A 6,000-nucleotide genomic window follows, 5' to 3' on the forward strand; every position below is an offset into this window, starting at 1 on the left:
ACTGAAAGACCTGAGTCGAAACAAGGCCCCGGGAGTAGACAACATTCCATTAGAACTACTGATAGCCTTGGGAGAGCCAGTCATGACAAAACTCTACCATCTGGTGAGCAAGATGTATGAGACAGGCGAAATTCCCACAGACTTCAAGAAGAATATAATAATTCCAATCCCAAAGAAAGCAGGTGTTGACAGATGTGAAAATTACCGAACTATCAGTTTAATAAGTCACAGCTGCAAAATACTAACACGAATTCTTTACAGACGAATGGAAAAACTGGTAGAAGCGGACCTCAGGGAAGATCAGTTTGGATTCCGTAGAAATGTTGGAGCACGTGAGGCAATACTAACCTTACGACTTATCTTAGAAGAAAGATTAAGAAAAGGCAAACCTACGTTTCTAGCATTTGTAGACTTAGAGAAAGCTTTTGACAACGTTAACTGGAATACTCTCTTTCAAATTCTGAAGGTGGCAGGGGTAAAATACAGGGAGCGAAAGGCTATTTATAATTTGTACAGAAACCAGATGGCAGTTATAAGAGTCGAGGGGCATGAAAGGGAAGCAGTGGTTGGGAAAGGAGTGAGACAGGGTTGTAGCCTCTCCCCGATGTTATTCAATCTGTATATTGAGCAAGCAGTAAAGGAAACAAAAGAAAAATTCGGAGAAGGTATTAAAATTCATGGAGAAGAAGTAAAAACTTTGAGGTTCGCCGATGACATTGTAATTCTGTCAGAGACAGCAAAGGACTTGGAAGAGCAGTTGAACGGAATGGACATTGCCTTGATAGGAGGATATAAGATGAACATCAACAAAAGCAAAAAGAGGATAATGGGATGTAGTCAGATTAAATCGGGTGATGCTGAGGGGATTAGATTAGGAAATGAGACACTTAAAGTAGTAAAGGAGTTTTGCTATTTAGGGAGCAAAATAACTGATGATGGTCGAAGTAGAGAGGATATAAAATGTAGACTGGCAATGGCAAGGAAATCGTTTCTGAAGAAGAGAAATTTGTTAACATCGAGTATACATTTAAGTGTCAGAAAGTCGTTTCTGAAAGTATTTGTATGGAGTGTAGCCATGTATGGAAGTGAAACATGGACGATAACCAGTTTGGACAAGAGGAGAATAGAAGCTTTCGAAATGTGGTGCTACAGAAGAATGCTGAAGATAAGGTGGGTAGATCACGTAACTAATGAGGAGGTATTGAATAGGATTGGGGAGAAGAGAAGTTTATGGCACAACTTGACTAGAAGAAGGGATCGGTTGGTAGGACATGTTTTGAGGCATCAAGGGATCACCAATTTAGCATTGGAGGGCAGCGTGGAGGGAAAAATCGTAGAGGGAGACCAAGAGATGAATACACAAAGCAGATTCAGAAGGATGTAGGCTGCAGTAGGTACTGGGAGATGAAGAAGCTTGCACAGGATAGAGTAGCATGGAGAGCTGCATCAAACCAGTCTCAGGACTGAAGACCACAACAACAACAACATGGATTTTAATACCTACTCCGAATTTTTCTTTTGTTTCTTTCACTGCTTGCTCAATATACAGATTGAATAACATTGGGGAGAGGCTACAACCCTGTCTCACTCCCTTCCCAACCACTGCTTCCCTTTCATGCCCTCAACTCTTATAGCTGCCATTTGGTTTCTATACAAATTGTAAATAGCCTTTCGCTCCCTATATTTTACCCCTGCCACCTTCAGAATTTGAAAGAGAGTATTCTAGTCAACATTGTCAAAAGCTTTCTCTAAGTCTACGAATGCTAGAAACTTAGGTTTGCCCTTCGTTAATCTAGCTTCTAAGATAAGCTGTAGGGTCAGTATTGCCTCACGTGTTCCAATATTTCTATGGAACCCAAGCTGATCTTCCCCGAGGTCGGCTTCTACTAGTTTTTCCATTCGTCTGTAAAGAATTCGCGTTAGTATTTTGCAGCTGTGACTTATTAAACTGATAGTTCGGTAATTTTCACATCTGTCAACACCTGCTTTCTTTGGGATTGGAATTATTATATTCTTCTTGAAGTCTGAGGGAATTTCGCCTGTCTCATACATCTTGCTCACCAGATGGTAGAGTTTTGTCAGGACTGGCTCTCCCAAGGCCGTCAGTAGTTCTAATGGAATGTTGTCTACTCCCGGGGCCTTGTTTCGACTCAGGTCTTTCAGTGCTCTGTCAAACTCTTCAAGCAGTATCATATCTCCCATTTCATCTTCTTCTACATCCTCTTCCATTTCCATAATATTGTCCTCAAGTACATCGCCCTTGTATAGACCCTCTATATACTCCTTCCACCTTTCTGCTTTCCCTTCTTTGCTTAGAACTGGGTTTCCATCTGAGCTCTTGATATTCATGCAAGTGGTTCTCTTTTCTCCAAAGGTCTCTTTTATTTTCCTGTAGGCAGTATCTATCTTACCCCTAGTGAGATAAGCCTCTACATTCTTACACTTATCCTCTAGCCACCCCCGCTTAGCCATTTTGCACTTCCTGTCGATCTCATTTTTGGGACGTTTGTATTCCTTTTTGCGTGCTTCATTTACTGCATTTTTATATTTTCTCCTTTCATCAATTAAATTCAATATTTCTTCTGTTACCCAAGGATTTCTACTAGCCCTCGTCTTTTTACCTACTTGATCCTCTGCTGCCTTCACTACTTCATCCCCCAAAGCTAGCCATTCTTCTTCAACTGTATTTCTTTCCCCCATTCGTGCCATTTGATTCCCTTACGCTCTCCCTGAAACGCTGTACAACCTCTGGTTTAGTCAGCTTATCCAGGTCCCATCTCCTTAAATTCCCACCTTTTTGCAGTTTCTTCAGTTTTAATCTACAGTTCATAACCAATAGATTGTGGTCAGAGTCCACATCTGCCCCTGGAAATGTCTTACAATTTAAAACCTGGTTCCTAAATCTCTGTCTTACCATTATATAATCTATCTGAAATCTGTCAGTATCTCCAGGCTTCTTCCATGTATACAACCTTCTTTTATGATTCTTGAACCAAGTGTTAGCTATGATTAAGTTGTGATCTGTGCAAAATTCTACCAGGCGGCTTCCTCTTTCATTTCTTACCCCCAATCCATATTCATCTATTATGTTTCCTTCTCTCCCTTTTCCTACTACCGAATTCCAGTCACCCATGACTATTAAATTTTCGTCTCCCTTCACTATCTGAATGATTTCTTTTATTTCATCACACATCTCTTCAATTTCTTCGTCATCTGCAGAGCTAGTTGGCATATAAACTTGTACTACTGTAGTAGGCATGGGCTTCGTGTCTATCTTGGCCACAATAATGCGTTCACTATGTTGTTTGTAGAAGCTTACCCACATTCCTATTTTTTATTCATTATTAAACCTATTCCTGCATTACCCCTATTTGACTTTGTATTTATAACCCTGTATTCGCCTGGCCAAAAGTCTTGTTCCTCCTGCCACCGAACTTCACTAATTCCCACTATATCTAACTTTAACCTATCCATTTCCCTTTTTAAATTTTCTAACCTACCTGCCCGATTAAGGGATCTGACATTCCACGCTCCGATCCGTAGAACGCCAGTTTTCTTTCTCCTGATAACGACGTCCTCTTGAGTAGTCCCAGCCCAGAGATCTGAATGGGGGCCTATTTTACCTCCGGAATATTTTACTCAAGAGGACGCCATCATCATTAACCATACAGTAAAGCTGCATGCCCTCGGGAAAAATTACTGCTGTAGTTTCCCCTTGCTTTCTACCGTTCGCAATAACAGCACAGCATGTCCGTTTTGGTTAGTGTTACAAGGCCAGATCAGTCAATCATCCAGACTGGTGCCCCTGCAACTACTGAAAAGGTTGCTGTCCCTCTTCAGGAACCACACGTTTGTCTGGCCTCTCAAGAGATACCACTCGGTTGTGATTGCACCTACGGTACGGCTATCTGTATCGCTGAGGCACGCAAGCCTCCCCACCAACGGCAAGGTCCATGGTTCATGGGGGGGCTATTAAATACATGTGGCAGGTTTCATAAGCCATACAAATAAGGTTTTTACTAGCAATACATATAAGAGAGATAATGTTTAGGACTTCAATTTGACGTTATTCGGACTACTGATAAATTTTGTTGGGTCAACTGAAGAACGGGATACAACCCCTCGGCTTTAATCAGTGACGTCATAGCTAACTCAAAGATATTGTCTTTATTTTCGAGCGATCATTGTCAATTGAAATAAGTGAATGTGTTTTTAAAAGACATTGTGTATGATTTTTGTCGCTTGTATAAATTTAAATGATTTGTTCGTTTCAATTCATTCGGTACATATTTTCATTCTTTGTGTGTTTGAGATATTTTGGAAGAATTGTTTTTCATACTTGACAAATTTTACCTTTTGATTTTCGTTTGTAGCTATGGATTTATCTATTCCTATAATGTTGAAGACTTGAAACAGGGTTCGTCAACTGCAATACGGAATAAAAATTTTACAGTAGTCTTTTTTTTCGCCTTCGCTAGCACTAGTATTACTACGATGTTTATCAGTCGACAATGGTAGTATCGTAGGCGAAAAGATTGACATACGAAAAATGACTCATATAGGTCAGTTGAAGAATAGGACACTAGTGGTAGCAAAGAAGAAAAAAGCGGCATCCTGTACCTCCAACTGAAGTACGGGATACTAATCCTCTGCACGTCACTATTTTTCACCCTCACTAGCACTACTAATCTATGTAGATCAACTGAAGTGCAGGATACAAATTTTACTCTTGTAGGTTTTTTTGCCGTCACTAGTACTACTATGATAATTTTCAGTCGATACTATTAGTATCGACGGAAAAAAAAATTGACCTATATGGGTGTGTGCCGCTTTTTTTCGCCTTCGCATAGTTTAAATGAGGTACAAGATGCCAATGTTACATACGTCGATTTTTTCATCTCCGATCGCTAACATTAGTATCCTATTCTTTAGTTGACCTATGTAGGTCAACTGTAGTATGGGATAGAAATTTTACGTATGTCGATCTTTTCGCCTTCGCGAGAACTAATATCAGGTGAAGAATAGGATGTTAGTAGGCAAAAAAAGTAACACGTGCATTATTTGTAACCCATATTTCAGTTGACCTATACAGGTCAGCTGAAGAATAGAATACTACTGAAGGCGAAAAGATCGACATACGTTAAATTTGTATCCTGTCCTGCAATTAACCTATATAGATCAACTGAAGTTCGAGATACAACTCATATATGTCACAACTGAGGTATTGCATGCTAACGTTACTTCTGTCCCTTTTTTTTTTCTTCTTCTTCTTCTTCTTCTTCTTCTTCTTCTTTGCACTATATAGTATCCCATTCTTCAGTTCAGCTATATAGGTCAACTGAAGAATAGGATACAAGGACTGAAAGAAGTGATATACTTAACATTATGTTCTAAATATAAATGTTCATGATATATGTCTACCATCTGTTTTCTCTGTCCTCCATTCCTTTCTTTTTCAAGATTCAACTTTGCTGTTAGATCTGTGCACTACATCATCTCTGGTAATTTCTGACGTCATAGGTCAAAGCAGAGGGGTTGTATCCCATTCTTCAGTGGTCCCATTTTGTTGTAGGTCAACGAAACAGAGACTGCAGCTCCTGCATTGCCTACAGAGCAGAAGAAAAAAAGAGGTGATGAGATATGACGAGCTCTTTAACTTGAGCCCATCAGGGGCTGCTGAGGACAGAAAGAAAAACCAATGGAAGCTTTGCCTGTGGAGCTGGAGAAAATGACACCTGAACATCAAATACATGCAAAGAAGGCTATCAACGATATTTTGTATGAAGGCCAACTTCGCAGTTTGTATAGGAACTGTGTGGAGATACAGCCACAGAGCACCTGCTACAGCAGTATCGAGTCCACAAGAGACAGAAATGATCTACACAGCACAGTATTTCTCTTGCTTTACATAGTTCATCATGTTATTTTAGTCGAAATACCATGAAGTGATTTCTAATACTGCATTGAAACCTGCACCACTTTTCCTGTAAACTTTCATTC

Source organism: Schistocerca nitens, chromosome 7, assembly GCF_023898315.1.
Source record: "Schistocerca nitens isolate TAMUIC-IGC-003100 chromosome 7, iqSchNite1.1, whole genome shotgun sequence".
Lineage (NCBI taxonomy): Eukaryota > Metazoa > Arthropoda > Insecta > Orthoptera > Acrididae > Schistocerca > Schistocerca nitens.